The sequence below is a fragment of the Schistocerca piceifrons genome, chromosome 8 (assembly GCF_021461385.2).
Source record: "Schistocerca piceifrons isolate TAMUIC-IGC-003096 chromosome 8, iqSchPice1.1, whole genome shotgun sequence".
NCBI lineage: Eukaryota > Metazoa > Arthropoda > Insecta > Orthoptera > Acrididae > Schistocerca > Schistocerca piceifrons.
Window position 1 is genome coordinate 461476259 of NC_060145.1, and position 17913 is coordinate 461494171.

At 44.1% G+C, this 17913-nt stretch overlaps 1 protein-coding gene across 5 annotated transcripts in view; it reads right to left on the reverse strand.

The window, feature by feature from the left end:
• Positions 1-17913, reverse strand: part of LOC124711163 (copper-transporting ATPase 1) — a 524020-nt gene that overhangs the window by 315655 nt on the left and 190452 nt on the right. The window contains exon 1 of one of the 5 annotated variants that reach the window (XM_047241078.1): positions 2441-2539. The exons of the other annotated variants lie outside the window; for them this stretch is intronic. The gene's annotated coding sequence lies outside the window, so the exon portion shown is untranslated. Of the gene's footprint in view, positions 1-2440; positions 2540-17913 lie in introns of those variants that run through there. 5 annotated transcript variants of the gene reach the window in all.

A 17913-nucleotide genomic window follows, 5' to 3' on the forward strand; every position in this document is an offset into this window, starting at 1 on the left:
CTACGTTGTCCTGACGTTTATGTAACATCTGGTGTGACTGGAATGAGATTTTCACTCTGCAGCGGAGTGTGCGCTGATATGAAACTTCCTGGCAGATTAAAACTGTGTGCCGGACCGAGACTCGAACTCGGGACCTTTGCCTTTCGCGGGCTCTGGTAGAGTTCGAGTCTCGGTCCGGCACACAGTTTTAATCTGCCAGAAAGTTTCATCTGGTGTGACTGTTGTTATATTTCACGTGAAATACTAAAATATCGATTTCACGTCGATTTTGTACTGTTTTATACAGTGTCGCGTAATATTTTAATATAATATTGTAGGTGTTCCCTGTAAATTGTGATAGTTCACACCGTAGATGTGTTATGGTGTGATCTGTCAAAAATTACAGGAAATATCTACAATATTTTATCAAAATATTACGCCACAGTGTATAGAAAAGTACAAAATCGACGTGAAATCGATATTTTAGAATTTCACGTGAAATATAACGAGAACAGGTACCAGATACAGTTACCCTAAATGTTACATATAGGTGAGGACAACGAAATGAAATGATCGTATGGCACTGTTGGCTTGGATGTCCCATTCGGTTTCGGTCGCCAAGTGCAAGTCTTATTTCAGTCGGCGCCACATTGGGCGACTTGCGGCCGATGACAAGGATGAAATGATGATGAGGACAACACAAAACCCAGTCCACGAGCGGACAAAATTTCCAAACCGGCCGAGAGTCGAACCCGGACCCGCTGCATCGGAGGCAAGCACGTTACCACCCGACTTTTTTTTTATTTTAACATTTTGTTCGTTTTCGGACGTCGCAAGACACGCGTTTCAGTTCGTCGTTGATCCATCAACTCAGTTTTTTTTTTTTATTACAGAGGGCAGCTAACCCTCTGACCGAACACGCTGAGCTACCGTGCCGGCGTCGTATTAGTACTCCACTTAATTACAGGCCCATATCGTTAACGTCGATATGTAGCAGGATTTTAGAACATATATTGTGTTCGAACATTATGAATTACCTCGAAGAAAACTGTCTATTGACACACAGGCAACATGGGTTTAGAAAACATCGTTCCTATGAAACACAACTAGTATCTTTATTCACATGAAGTTTTGATTGCTATTGACAAGGGATTTCAGATCGATTCCGTATTTCTGGATTTCAGGAAGGCTTTTGACACTGTACCACACAAGCGGCTCGTAGTGAAATTGCGTGCTTATGGAATATCGTCTCAGTTATGTGACTGGATTTGTGATTTCCCGTCAGAGAGGTCACAGTTGGTAGTAATTTACGGAAAGTTATCGAGTAAAACAGAAGTGATATCTGGCGTTCCCCGAGGTAGTCTCATAGGCCCTTTGCTGTTCCTTATCTATATAAACGATTTGGGAGACAATCTGAGCAGCCGTCTTCGGTTGTTTGCTGATGACGCTGTCGTTTATCGACTAATAAAGTCATCAGAAGATCAAAAACTGCAAAACGATTTAGAAAACATATCTGAATGGTGCAAAAAGTGGCAGTTGGCCCTAAATAACGAAAAGTGTCAGGTCATCCACATGAGTGCTAAAAGGAACGCGTTAAACTTCGGTTACACGATAAATCAGTCTAATCTAAAATCCGTAAATTCAACGAAATACGTAGGTATTACAATTACGAACAACTTCAGTTGGAAGAAACACATAGAAAATGTTGTGCGGAAGGCTAAACAAAGACTGCGCTTTATCGGCAGAACACTTAGAAAATGTAACAGACCTACTAAGGAGACTGCCTACACTACGCTTGTCCGTCCTCTTTTAGACTACTGCTGCGCGGTGTGGGCTCCTTATCACATAGGATTGACGGGGTACATCCAAAAAGTCCAAAGAAAGGCAGCAGGTTTTGTATTATCGCGAAATATTGGAGACAGTGTCACGGAAATGATACAGGATTTGAGCTGGAAATCGTTAAAAGAAAGGTTTTTTTTACGAAATACCGGTCAAGTTTCTCCTCGGAATGCGAAAATATTTTGTTGATACCGACCTACATAGGGAGGAACGATCACCACGATAAAATAACGGAAATCAGAGGTAGTACGGAAAGATATAGGTGTTCATTCTTTCCGCGCGCTACACGAGATTGGAGTAATAGAGAATTGTGAATGTGGTTCGATGAACCCTCTGCCAGGCACTTTAATGTGATTTGCAGAGGATCCATGTAGATGTAGACGTAATAATTAATAAATGTTTTAAGCAGTGATACTGGACCCTTTCTTACACAGAAAAATGTTTACACAATTAACAGCCAACTGACGTAATGACTTCCCTCCCTTGAAAGGTATAGAGCCAAAAAATAAATAATAAAACATTGCAGATCCCGTATTAGAGGGAGTCGGGGAACAGGAGAAGCCGCCAGTACAGCGTTACATGTATGGGAGACGAGATATGCCAAAACACGCGTGCGGCTTACCGTGAACAAGTAGCGTCGTGGCCATCGCCACAGCCAAAGTACCGCAGTGTGTTCTGCCCGCGCCGAGCTCCAGCGCGCGGCAGAAGCGGTTCTCGCTCCCCCGACATGGTCAGGGTCCGCCTCGCCTTGCCTCACTCTCCTGCAACCACTCTCCAGTCTTCACTTCTTCTTCAGTGTCTTTCCCTCCGTTAGAGGGCGGTAGTGGACCAATACGCAGGTCAAGTACTGCAGCCACCACCTCTTAAGTGCAAGCGACTACAGCCCGCATTGTCGTGCGACTACGACGAGGGAAACTTCGGGTTGCTGAGGATCTGCTACCAAACTGGTGGGCGCCTTGCAACATACAGCGATCGAAGGTCAGTCCCGAATGCTTGAGATCCATTATCGCAGATGGCGCATGATAGCGAAATACTAGTTCACTCTCTGTGTTGTCAGCATCCTTAACAGGACTTCCATCCGCGGAAAAGGTCGCAGTCGAGGGTAACTGAGCTGACAGATTCGAACACTGGACCCTCGGACGGGGCGCTGCGCGGTGCGAAGGTCAGCGGCACGTGCTGCGGACCACCTGGCTTCCGGCGAATTATCCGGCGAGGCGCCGGCAAAGCGGCGGCTTGGTCCTCATATCTCATTGCGAAACGGCCCGTGCGCACCACACAGCTGTAGCGGCCGGCGCTCCAAGTCCGCTCAACCCAGTGGTGCCGTGCGCAGAGCATCGCGGCCAGTGCAAGGCTTCGCTACGCTTAGGCGGTTCTCCACGCTCACACAGCAGAGGCTGTTTTCATGTTCCACCGCATATCAGTCTACCCAGGTGTAATTTGGAATACTCTACAGGGTGGACAATCCTTTGCGGATCGAAATTATATACACATCTTAAATTGATATTTCCATATACCGTAAAAAAGCTTAAAATGAAGCTGAAGGGACCGAAATAATTTTTCGTATTAAAATAATTTCGTGTCAGACGATATAATTATGCGAAACAAGCGCAATTTCCGAACTCTTGAAAATTTATTAACAGTACAGAAATTTAGTTTTGTTCTAAAATTAACTCTTGCAGTAACACACTGTACATTAACCATGGCAATACCAAGGCGTTTTTCTATTACGCGCGCTATAAATAGGGCAGGAGGGATGGGTATCTTATGCCCAGACTAAGAAAAAATTTGACAAAAAAATCCCTTAATTGTTGCTGAATTATATTAACAACACAGATACTTTTTAAGGAGATGCCTATGTGCAAGCAAGGTCACAAACTTGAAAATACACTGACGTGTGAAAACTCACGGGACGGAGACATGCACATATACAGATGGCGGTAGTGTGCGGTTGGATTGTTTCGGGGAATAGACCAAACTCCGAGGTCATCGGTCTCATCGTATTAGAGAAGGACGGGGAAGGACATCGGCCGTGCCCTTTCAAAGGAACCATCCCGACATTTTCCTGGAGCGATTTACGGAAATCACGGAAAACCTAGATCAGGATGGCCGGACGCGAGATTGAACCGTCGTCCTCCCGAATGGGAGTCCAGTGTGCTAGCCACTGCGTCACCTCGCTCGGTGGCGGTAATGTACAAGGTATAAAACGGCGGTGCACTAGCGGAGATTTCATTTGCACTCAGGTGATTCGTGTGGAAAGGTTTCCAACATGCTTATGTCTGCACGACGGGAATTAATACACTTTGAACGCGGAATGGCAGTTGGAGCTACACGCATGGGACATTACATTTCGCAAATCGTTAGGGAATTCAATATTCCGAGATACACAGTGTCAAGAGCGTACCGAGAATACAAAATTTCAGGCATTATCTCTCACCACGAACAACGCAATGGGCGACGGCCTTCACTTAACTACCGAGGGCAGCGGCATTTGCATAGAGTTGTCAGTGCTAACAGACAAGCAACATCTGCGTGAAGTAACCGCAGAAATCAATGTGGGACGAACGACAAACGTATTAGGCTATGGCAGCAGACGACTGACATGAGTGCCTTTGCTAACAGCACGACATAGCCTGCAGCCAGGGCTCGTGACCATATCAGTTGGACGCTAGACGACTTGAAAACCGTTGCCTTGTCGGATGAGTCCCAGTTTCAGTAGGTAAGAGCTGATGGTAGGCTTCGAGTGTGCCGCAGACTCCACGAAGTAGTGGATACCAGCTGTCAACAAGGCACTGTGCAAGTAGGTGGTGAGTCCATAATGGTGTGGACTGCGTTTACATGGAATGGACTGGGTCCTCTGGTCCAGCCGGCCCGATCATTGACAGAGTGGTTAATTTCGGCTACTTGGAGACCATTTGCAGCTAATCATGGACTTCATTTTCCAGCACAACGATGTGGCATGTCACAGGGCATGACGAATATTCTGGAGAATTTGTGCGAATTATCTGGCCACCCAGATTTCCCGTCCATTGAACATTCGTGGGACATACTCGAGAGCTCAGTTCGTGCACAAAACCCTGCGCCGGCAACAGTTTTGCAATTATGGACGGCTGTAGAGGCAGCATGGGTCAGTGTTTCTGCAGGGACTTCCAACGAATCTTCGAGTTACTTCACTACGCCGGGCAAAACGAGGTGCGACACCATATTAGGACGTATCCCATGGCTTTTCTCACCTCCGTGTATTATATTAAAGCATGCACTGCTCGCCGTTCTTCCGTATTTTTGTCCAACCCATGTACCTTATAGTCCTTCTGATGCTATGTGATAAATGGTTTAACAATACTGAGAACGTAAGCGGGTCTATTTCGTTTCCTGTAGGCGTACGCGCTGTTTATTTGGATGTTGACGATTCGCGGTTTAGTACGACGTAGCGGGCTCTGGAAGTCAAACATTCCTCTGGCCTATCCCATAATTGCGGTGAAGCTCCGTGTGATCGGTGACTAGTGCAGCACGTTGTCCATGGATTGCATTGGATTGTTTGGGGGGAAGAGACCAAACAGCGAGGTCATCGGTCTCATCGGATTAGGGAAGGAAGTCGGCCGTGCCCTTTGAGAGGAACCATCCCGGCATTTGCCTGAAGCGATTTAGGGAAATCACGGAAAACCTAAATCAGGATGGCGGGACGTGGGATTGAACCGTCGTCCTCCCGAATGCGAGTCCAGTGTGCTAACCACTGCGCCACCTCGCTCGGTTACGTTGTGCATGTTAACTTCCGGAGATCCGGGAAAAAGGAACGTCCTTTTTAACCTTCATCTACTGCTTACCGGACTTCGTGTATAAATTAAGCAAGCCGTTCTTTTTCTGAATCGATAATGATCGTGTGGGAGAAGCTCGTTTTCCTCCAGGACCGCCGTAATTTATGAACTCATAATACGCCACGATCCTCTAACAGACCAACGTCAGCGATATTATTGTGCATAATTCTACGTATCCGATATTTTACCCTTTACCTTTTCCAGTCGCACGGGACTGGTGGCTGTACATGAGATTCTAGATAAACATGTCGTCGGAAAGGTCCTAATTCTGCGGCACATTCAAGATAAAATCTACCTGAAATTCCGTCACAGCTTGCTGAGGTGGCCGGTTTACGTAGTCTCCCTTCTGAGCGACCGCCGCCCCTCCGTATCGTAGCGCAGTACACAGTAGTATAGGTGTGGTTTAGGGTGTGATAGTGTGACGGTACGTCACATAAATGTTGACATTTTTAGCGGTTGTAAATCGTAGTTTACGTATTTTACGAATTAGTGTAAAAGATATAGTTAATGTTCTTGAAACAACTGATATGCACTGATAGCATCTCTATTTAATGTCTATGACAAAAGGATCGAAAGAGACGCGATTGTACGGCCAAGGAGGAAGGTCGTATTTCATGGGACACACACTGTTTTGTTTCGCTATACGGAAGGCAGCCATTGAGCGGCTACACATATTTTATGTAAGTTATTCGCAGTTATTGCTAAAATAAACTTATTATAATTACAAAATGAATTTCTTTGTAATAGTTGTCACCTAAAATGCTCGCAGTGGCTAATTATTTTTGATAAGCATTTTTCAGTAATTTGCGCTGCGAGAAGCTCATCTTCCGATGCAGCCTCTGGTCGGCCATTACGCACCGAAGTATTAATTTATTTTTCGGTGTTAACAGTAACTGTAAATGCGAGAGATATCGTTATAAGAACCTTTTTAAATTGCAACAGATAATTCATTTACGTTAAAGTGCATGGTTTTAAATTATACAGATTCCATGAGTTCAGTAAGATTTATCTTGGCCGCTCCACGGCAAAAATCGAAATTTTCTCAAGCCTTGCTTTGCAATCAATAAATAGAAATTAACAAAATTACATTCAACTCAGTTAACGGCAACTATATTTCAGTCACCACGTTCAAAATCCAAAGTTGGTACATGAATAACTGAGGCCCTTCAAGAACCCGTTTCATATTTACTTATGCACGTAAGTAAAAGTGATAAGAAAAGACAAAATCCCTGAGAGAAAGAAGCATGCTGATAAATTAAAAATATATACATATGTAATTTTTTTGTATGTGACGTAACGAATAACAACCGACGTCACAATAGGCTGTGAACGCCAGGAGCTAGCTACCCTCGCCGCGCTGGTGCCGCGTGCAAACTCTCAGAAGCGGCTTACGCATCCAGCGAGGACGGAAAGTTGCGAAAGCACGCGCAATGCCGCGGCAGAATCGCCGTCAGCTTACGGTGCTAATCCTGGCAGGCCAGGTGCTACACCAAGGAGCTGCCCCAATGACCCCCCCCCCCCCCAACCCCCACAGTTCAGTCGCGTCACGCCACGTCACACAGCGCTGACCAGCACTCAGCACCAAACGTCATACACAAACGGGCTGCCTCGATAAAAGTCGCAGCCTATGTTAATACGGCTAACGTCAGCGAGTTACCACAGAGTAACAAACCAACTTGCTGCTGTGAAGTCATCGTCTGACGATTGGAACGATACTAGAGCCTCAAGCGACAAAACCAACAGTAAGATCAATGTTTCTTTTGAATTAAGTTTGTACTTCGGTAACGAAATAGCTATCATAGTTTTGCAACCGAAGCGTCAGTAACTTACCAAGAGACATAAATGATCGTAAAATAAATCTGATTCAGAGACACAAGCTCTACTAATTCGTAAAGAAATGGTTTCTAACGTGTGTATAATTGCAGCTCACACCCAGACCTCCAAATGTCCGACACTCAGACCTGTACCAATCACTAAATGACGACAGAGTATCAACCAAAACTTCGATTTAGTTCAAACTATGTGCTTTCTTCCAGCAGAACGGACGTAAACGGGAATTAAAAGTAAGACCAGATTTACGCGCCACAGAAAAGCAAATGGTTCAAATGGCTCTGAGCACTATGGGACTTAACTTCTGTGGTCACCAGTCCCCTAGGACTTAGAACTACTTAAATCTAACTAACCTAAGGACATGCCCGAGGCAGGATTCGAACCTGCGACCGTAGTATGTTTGAATTCTTATGGGACTTGGCTGCTAAGCTTACACACTACTTAACCTAAATTATGCTAAGGACAAACACACACACCCATGCCCGAGGGAGGACTCGAACCTCCGCCGGGACTAGCCGCACAGTCCATGACTGCAGCGCCCAAGACCGCTCGGCTAATGCCGCGCGGCTGTGACCGTAGTGGTCGCGCGGTTCCAGACTGTAGCGCCTACAACCGCTTGCCACCCCGGCCGGCACAGAAAAGCATAACTGTGAGTATCGAGTATGTGTACGTCCCGTGGGGAAGTTTGTATAGCGTTGCATCAACATACACAGGGTCCTGGTTCAAACCCCGATGACAATATTCTCTTCTCCTTTTTCCGTATTATGCGTGAAAATAATAATGATGTTTGGTTTGTGGGGCGCTCAACTGCGCGGTCATCAGCGCCCGTATAAAGTCCCAATTTTTTCACAATCCAATGTAGCCACTGGCACGAATGATGAGGAGTATGAAATGATGAGGAAAACACAAACACCTCAGTCCCCGGGCAGAGAAAATCCCCAACCCGGCCGGAATCTAACCTGGGACCCCATGATCCAGAGGCAGCATGCGTGAAAATGTTACATGCGATATATTTATGACATGCAAAAGGGCTGTCTCTCGGGAGCATAAACAGCTTCCCGCTTCATCGTGTGCCATACATGTTCAGTTCGCAAGAGATCTGGCGATCTTTGCTGGTCAGGATAGGTGTTGCACACCACGAAGGTCACGTTGCGTCTCGGCAGCCGTACCTCGCCGTGCACTGTTCTCCTGACGGAGCACATCATCCTCCTCTCGAAGAAATTGGAGTAGCATGCGGAGAACATCCCTGGCAATAAAGCGGGAATTGTTCGCTTTACCCTGCAGAAATACCAGATGTGAAAGCAAGCTGCAGCCTAGGACACCCCGTACCATGAACCCTGGGGTAGGACTTCATTCCCGTACGGACAGAGTCCACTCTATCACTGGAGCGCCATTCCACCCTCCACCACACGACAGCAGCCACGCTTGGCGGCGTGATGGCATGAGTGGTGAGCGCCACAGGGGATCTTAATCGTGCTGCACAACAAGTGCGCCGATTTCGTCCCTGGAAGATCTTCGGTCGGCCACAGCTGTTCGCATAATGCGTCGATGTTGGTGTGGTGGCTGTACCACACGGACATCCAGAACCTGTTCTACGGGCGAGGGTATGTTCTACATGGTACTGTTGAAAACAGTGACACGCCACCGATACACTCTGGCCATTAAAATTGCTACACCACGCAGATGACATGCTACAGAAGCGAAATTTAACAGACAGGAAGATGCTGTGATATGCAAATGATTAGGTTTTCAGAGCATTCATACAAGGTTGGCGCCAGTGGCGACACCTACAACGTGCTGACGTGAGGAAAGTTTCCAACCGATTTCTCATCAAAAACAGCAGTTGATCGCCGTTGCCTGGTGAAATGTCGTTGTGATGCTTCGTGTAAGGAGGAAAAATTGCATACCATCACGTTTCCGACTTTGATAAAGGTCGGATTATAGCCTATCGCCATTGCGGTTTATCGTATCGCGACATTGCTGCTCGCGTTGGTCGAGATCCAATGACTGTTAGCAGAATATGGAATCGGTGGGTTCAGGAGGGTAAATACGGAACGCCGTGCTGGATCCCAAAGGCCTCGTATCACTAGCAGTCGAGATGACAGACATCTTATCCTCATGGCTGTAACGGATTGTGCAGCCACGTCTCGATCCCTGAGTCAACAGATGGGTACGTTTGCAAGACAACAACCATCTGCACGAACAGTTCGACGACGTTTGCAGCAGCATGGACTATCAGCTCGGGGACCATGGCTGCGGTTACCCTTGACGCTGCATCACAGACAGGAGCGCCTGTGATGGTTAACTCAACGAGGAACCTGAGTGCACGAATGGCAAAACGTCATTTTTTCGGATGAAAACAGGTTCTGTTTGCAGCATCATGATGGTCGCATCCGTGTTTGGCGACATCGCGGTGAACGCACATTGGAAGCGTGTATATGTCATCAACATACTGGCGTAACACCCGGCGTGCTGGTATGGGGTGCCATTGGTTACACGTCTCGGTCACCTCTTGTTAGCATTGACGGCACTCTGAATAGTGGACGTTACATTTCAGATGTGTTACGACCCGTGGCTCTACCGTTCATTCGATCCCTGAGAAACACTTCATTTCAGCAGGATAATGCACGACCGCACGTTGCAGGTCCTATACGGGCCTTTCTGGATACAGAAAATGTTCGACTGCTGCCCTGGCTAGCACATTCTCCAGATGTCTCACCAATTGAAAACGTCTGGTCAATGATGGCCGAGCAACTGGCTCGTCACAATACGCCAGTCACTACTCTTGATGAACTGTGGTATCGTGTTGAAGCTGCATGGGCAGCTGTACCTGTACACGTCACCCAATCTGTGTTAAACCCAATGCCCAGGCATATGAAGGCCGTTATTACGGCCAGAGGTGGTTGTTCTGGGTACTGATTTCTCAGGATCTGTGCACCCAAATTGCATGAAAATGTAATCACATGCCAGTTCTAATATAATATATTTGCCCGATAAATACCTGTTTATTATCTGCATTTCTTCTTGGTGTATCAATTTTAATGGCCAGTAGTGTATATTCGCAATTGCTAATAATGACAACATCAGCTGCCGAGTGGCATGACGACGGTGAAAATTTGTGCCGGACCAGGGCTCGGATTTCCCGGATATCCTGAGCGGTCTCCTTACCATTTGGCTACCCGCGCACGACCCACGCCCAGACTGAAATCTCCATATATCGTCAACCACGCGTCTACGATCTGTTCTCGTACATCCATTATGTACACTCTTTGACATAAAACTTGACCGGCGGCCGGCCGCTTCAGAGGCTAAGTCCGCGCCGATCGCGACATGGGACAATAAAACTGGCCACCTCGCTATTTCTCTAAGTCCGGTAAGCTGCACAATCTGGCAACACTGTAGACTGCGGCACTTCCTAGAGGAAAACTTGTCCCATGATGGAGAAACTATAGGCTGATTGCACCTGTGGTCTAGCGGTAGCGTGCGTTGTTTCTGTTCATAGTGTCAGTGGATCGAGAGCAGCTGGCATAAAATATTTTTATAGCCTCTTCTGCCTGAATACTGAACACGTGAATGTAATAGTAGCGCAGATTCAATCTATTTCGCTTTCTGACACACCGATATCAAAATTTTGTCAAGTAACCATTTTGCGGCAGGTTTCCTGCAGACTGTCCTCCTCTGGACGCCATAATCGGCAAAGCTCCGGGATCCACTTGCTGGCTACCGGCAGTGGCCGTGGCGACAGCTGCGGCGTTGCACTCCCCCGTTCTTTATCGAAAGCGCCTGCTACCGCTCATAGCTTCTGATGATTTAAAACGCTTTATTATTAAATGTTGCTCCACAGATAATTTCTACGATTTCCATTCACACTCAAAAGAACGGAGACAGACGCCGTGATTAGTAAACGGATATTATATTACATTAATCGGTGAGAGCGGAGTATGGCCCGAAATTAAGTTTATAGACTGGGACGAAATTAAACCACGTCATTACATTCGATCAATTAATAACTGCTTCATACCTCATTTCTTTTCCTTTCAAAGTCAATTATTTGTGCAACTTTTGGCCAATATTCGGATGTTTTCGTCAAGCCAGAGTGAGCGTCTGTGGTGTAAAGTGTATTACAGTCTTGTTTCATTCCTTATGGTAAGTCTATGTGATAAATTGTGTGAATACCTTGCAACGCATGCTCTGTAGCAGTGCAGGAACACTGCACATTTGGTGTTCCATATATGGTTTCATGAACTATTTAACGTTGATCGGAAGTGATATATGACGAACAAAGCTCAAATTCGTATCGTTGACAGTCAATTTGAATCTTTTCAGGAACCATTTTACAGTGAAGCATCTTGGCATTCGGAAAGCAGACATCCATGATATTAACATAATTTACTAAGTTGAAATTGCACGAAGATTGATGTGTAAAGGCATTGTTCAGATTTCGTATAAGGAATTTTTACTAGCAGTTTGCAACTCCATTAATTAAAATTGAAAAGTTGTACTCAGCAGCTTTCATCGAGATTGGAACTGCAATCTCATATAGCCCAAGCATCGCAGCACACAAGGGAACCATTTTTTTTTTTTTTTTTCCACTGAGCTAACGACACACTGCCGGCAACAAGCCCACGATAGTCATTGCGATATTGCCTGAGCCTCCAAACGCAACCTTAAACCCACAAACAGGTGTTATGTATGTGAAGAACGCCGTTCTTGGAGTCCAGAAATTAAATACACTTTATAGGTGTCTCATCTTACAGTGAATTATATCGTATGAGTCTTCGATGTGGAAAACGAATGTCAAGTGAATTTAGCGAAGTAATGCCGGGCTACACCCGGAAGTAAATGCTCTATCACAGTGTTGACAAATACTTGCTACGACGGTGCCAATTCTCGCCTCTCTTACGAGGCAGCTCTTCAGCGAAATGCTTGCCGTGATTCTCCGATGCGGTTCTTCAGAGGGGAGACGCGCGTGCACGTTCGGTTTTCCTGCGGCGTTCTCCCCTGACAGTTTCTGACGTCGCCTTGTGGGCTATGTATACATTTGAGGCTTTCAATCATCATTAATCCAGAATGATACACGTTTCACCCTCCGGCGTGGAAGAAGGCTGTTGACGCTGACATATCATTTCAACGTTGGGAAAGCAAAACGGATGGTTCAGTGTTCCTCATTCAGCGTAAAGCATGTGAGATAATTTTCCGTAACGTTCGTAATCACCTCAAAATTCAATCGAAGTAAAAATACATCGGAAGCGTATTTGAACGGAATATAATGTAAGATATTAAACGCTTTGCTCCTCGATGTCGAATGTATCCACGTGCAATCTTTTGCAGCAACGTATAGAATGTCATGATTACCACGACAATGAAGAAATATGTTGGTAGGGATGGAAGCAAGAAGAGACTCAGTCAACAAATATTCGATTCCTCATGGCATTCATTTCATTTGACACGTAAGAAGAGGTAAAACGGGATATTACTTTCGTTAACGCGAAAGATATACCAGACATATGGATAACGAGAAAGTATGCGTCTTCATACGTTTCCTCCTTGAAATCTGTATGCTCTATTATATACTAAGTAGCTTGATTATTGTTTCCGTAATGTTACGCTCTTGTTTGGCCCTTAAAGATGAACAGGTTCCAAATGCGTGTCTCTGCATGAAAGTAGTTGTTTGAACCCTTCCTGTATTGTTTGTGTTTTTTGCTTGGAATTCATGAAGCAGACCACTGTGCCTTCTCCCCTCGAGGGTTAGGTCTCAAAACTAAACCGTTTTTTATCCAATGGCATAATTTATTCAGACAACATCAGCACAAGACTATCAAACAAAGTCATCCATTTACAGTTGCAACACTCTAACCAGCAGCTGACCGAAGGGTAATCCACGGTCATGGTCCGAAATTAGCAGCTCTCTGCTACTGTGGCAAAGTCCGTACTACATTTTCGATTCCGCAGCACCTGTTTATCTGGTAACGCTGTGTTAAAACAACAGGAATAGTTGCAGAGTTGTGCCAGCATATCTGTCCTCCATTGTCAACTTTATGTATCTCTTTTCTCCTGTAGCGTTGATCACGAGAAGTAGAAGTAAATGAGTGTATTCTGCATAACGTAACATTCAGTATTCCCTTCTTTCATAGCCATTCTTCATGTGCATCGATAGCAAATAGGGATGTGAAAACTCTTGCGAGTGAGAGAATGACAATAATAATCGTAACAAGAACAAGCAAATGATGAATGAAGTTTATTGCAATGCAGAACGAGAATGGCTGTGAAAATAAAAATCTATAAAAATAGGTTGATCATTGAGTTGGCACAATGCAAAATCTTCTTAGCATTTTGTTACTGAATTTAGTTCTGGATGTTTGCAGAAAAAAGGAAAAGTCGATACTTCTCGCTAGTGTAATATAATGTGAACCTTAGAACACGACTCAAGCAGGTCTCCAAGTAGCTACCAAGGCAGTGCTGCAGTCTGTTCCCTGACACTGCTCTGATGACGGTTAATGCAGATAGTTCCGATTATGAAATACAAAACGTATTGCAGGTTACTTGTTAGGATCGTAACATTAAATTTGCGATGTAGATGGCACATGAACGTGACGACTATCCAGATTACTTATCAATATAAAAAGACAATATTATTTGAATGGAGCAGGATTACTCAACATGAATTTTGAAATTGGGTTACTGACCGCACAGGTGCTAAACGTCGTCAAGAGTATACCAAGTCCCAATCGCACTAACAGTATGAAGCTCGCGGCTTTCACATTGCTATCTGCACCCTACTCCAGAGAGCCCTCGGAGGAGCTGCACTAAGTTGCCGATGTAATGGAAGACCTTCAAACCGATAACAGATCACATATTGAAAAATACAAGCGAATTCTCTTGCAGCTTAAGCTTATTGTAACTAATCTAAAATGATTGGAGAGCAACATTGTCCTATTCAAAAAAAGTAAAATGTTACACACTGTTGACGTCAAACGGACATTATATACGTCCCGTCTTGTGTCCTACTCATCTATAATATCCGGTGTACTATCAAAATGATTATATATAATGGATGCTAATGTAATGCATCGATACCAGATGGTGGGTTCACAACACTATTGATGCGAAAATAAAAAAGCAGTTCGCAAAAGCGCAGCTGTACTTTTTCGTACGTTTTCACCTCCAGATCTACCACAGATAATGTATACTGACAAACTTAGTCATTGTCCCTGTAGTTTTTTCCCTCTTGTTTCAGACCAAGTTGATTAAAAAAAGTACAAATTCGTGACTCTTACAGATGCTTCGAATCTGTTCAGTAATTTTGTCAGTAATTTTGATGTGACTTAAGATCAGTTAGGTCTACGATCATGGCAACCTCTGCGAACTTGTTAGGACACACTTACATGTGACAGGTATCACCTGATTTAAAATTTACTGAAAGGAATTGATACATCGTTTGCAGCAAACCTGGAACAGCTTTCGGAGGCAACTACCATTTTATAAAGTCACTACAACTACGCTGCCAAGGAATTCCAGCATAAACACTCTCATTGCCACAATCGCGGCTGCAGTATATAACTGATAAACTCGCAAAATGAAATATGAGACAAGGGGTAGCTTCTGCATGAAATGACCTTGTATTCACAAAATATTCAGAATATTTCATAGAGAAGACAAGAAAACGTCAGGCGAATTTAGCAGAATAAATCTGTCCCACAGCTGCAAATCATTGTTATGCCTACAGGATTGCCAAGTGATGCTTACAACGTTGCAGTCAGGACCACGCTGACAGCAAGAAGAACGTGTTTTTGTAGCCTGAATATTTCATGATAGGATCCAGACATCCAATCTGTCGCGAGAGATTCTGCTCTTCAAATTTTTGGCCATGTGCCTACAATTTAGTAATAACCCTCTGATGGCTATTCCCACTGATGTGATTCGGATGACGAGAAAGCCCTGCTATGGGTTATCTATATGTTTACTGAAAGCAAGCGACATTACATAATAGCATGAAGCCTGTCATATACTTTCAGATAATGTTTCCTGAACCTCAGACATATATCATTTTAGCATCCTTACCCCATCAAAAAGGATTTCTTGTTATTGCATTTGACATACAAGTTACAACTGAAGGCCTCAGGTGTCTTGCTTCCCACATAGCAAACAATGGTTACCACTCTCACTGTCGCATGTCATACCCTAATTCCTTCAGCATCATCTGGTTTAGTTTCGACTACAGTTCGTTATCCTTAGAAGTATGTCCATATTTCAAAAAGTATAAGTATCATCTCTATGTAATGTTCACTGCGGGGTTACTCAAGAAGCTTTTCGAATAGAAGCGAAAATCGCTTAGCGGATGAGAACTTTACTTCGTGGTACAGCTCAGAACGAAAGAAACAAAATAACAGGAAGAGCAGCAGGCTCTTCATACTGAGCGTGGGCACTGTCAACGCAGCGCCCTTAATTTGGCCATATTCCTCCGAATTTACTTCCCGATAACCCAAAGGCGCTGTCACTACAAAAATATCAGCATATTCACACAGGAATTACTATCCACATGTAATTGCTGGAATACCTTGCTACGTCAGGTATCAGGTATGTGTTATCAGACGCTCGATCTGAGCTGTTAATTTTTATTGAATCAACCTGCTGTGTTAAGGAAATTGATCAGAGTAACTGAATGAGTTTATTATTTTGGTATAATGTATGAAAACCCACTTTTCCCACTTATCGTATCCTAAATATACGTCGACTGGGTTGAGAGGACGGCCGGCGAGGCCGTGCGGTTCTAGGCGCTTCAGTCTGGAACCGCGTGACCGCTACGGTCGCAGGTTCGAATCCTGCCTCGGGCATGGATGTGTGTGATGTCCTTAGGTTAGTTAGGTGTAAGTAGTTCTAGGTTCTAGGGGACTGGTGACCTGAGAAGTTACGTCCCATAGTGCTCAGAGCCATTTGAACCATTTGTGAGTGCTCGGAACCATTAGTTTATAAGTAGGAATGTGTTGATTTACCATAATTTTTTAGTAATGGTCAATTTCAATTCATGATTTTGGTTAGTTTGTATCAAAATCTGATCTGGAAGTGCAGGAACATATTAACTCGTGGCTTCAACTAATCGAGCTGCTACGAGAAATTCATGGTAGAAAGTAATGTTCTTAATTTTGATCTGAAAAAATTAATTTTCAAAGAAGCCATTTGTAGCTTGCATGTGTTTCAATTTGTATTTTGACGGGTTTCTGAAATTCATGGATGAAGGAAAGGTTGCTAATTTAATATGAAAGAATAAGAAGTCACGTTTTGTGAAATGAGTCAGTAGAAATTTACGTGTGAAGCTGATTTTTAGAACAACAGGATTTGAAAGATACGTGGGAATCAGTGAGACCGGTTTCCTGAATTAAATAAAGGGGAACCAGCATAACAGTAATTCGTGTAGCCATGCTATGCAATCTATACACGAACTGTAAGTATTGTGAAAAGTTCTGTGTGTGTATTTATGTATCTTTTGGAAGGGAGGTTTTGGATGGTATATTATTTAATGGTCTCGAGATATTATTAGGAAATCAGTCTAAGTAACTTGTGGAGGTTTTTTTTCAGTTGGAATAACGTGCCGCGCACGAATATGAGCGAAACGTAAATTTCAGAATCGCGACCGCGCGAACTTTCCAACCACGCGAGACTTAGTTAACATCGAGGCACATCGATAAGTGAGAGGTGTTTTTGGGATGAGACAGTGATTGAAGAAGTTACAGAATTTTTCTAGAACTAGTCCGCGTTGAGATACGATCATTGCTTTGTCCAATGGTAATAAGAGTGCTAGTGTGTGGCTGTGACATTATGAATCAAGCATTGTGGGCTATCCTTCGTTCCTTCCCGTAGGTGAGACAATGGTTATCTTCGTAAGAAACCATAGGAAGTAGAAATATCTTTATATGAGCTGTTACAAGATCATCTTTTAGGGAATTTAATCCTGTATGTTACTGGTAATACCGTTATTATGTTTTGAGAGATGAAAGTAAGACAGAATGAAACGAAATAGATTGTAGAACGGAGGAGGAGTTGTTATGCAGGTCCAGTTACGATTCCGGTTACTTACGCTTTTTCTTTAAACACCGTCAGGTGATTAACAGTGTACCAAATTTGGGGTTAATACTACAAAATCAAACATTTATCCGTTGTGCATACATTTGTTTATTTATTTCCTTGAGTAAAGAATTTAATTAGTAGTTGCTATGTGGAAGAATCACGCAGTGACACATTTAATGAGAATACACAGGGACCATTTAGCTTTAGTAGGTTTCCGGAACACTTTAGGACCACGCAACTGGTTTGACCTTTATTTTTCTTTCAGTACCCTACCCATCCTCCCTCGTTTTCTATAACTGCTCGAAGGCGTCTGGGAAGTGATAAGGCTAAATTCCTCGAGAGGTTGAGATGATCGTTGATCTCCCACCATGTATTCTCTATATTTTCC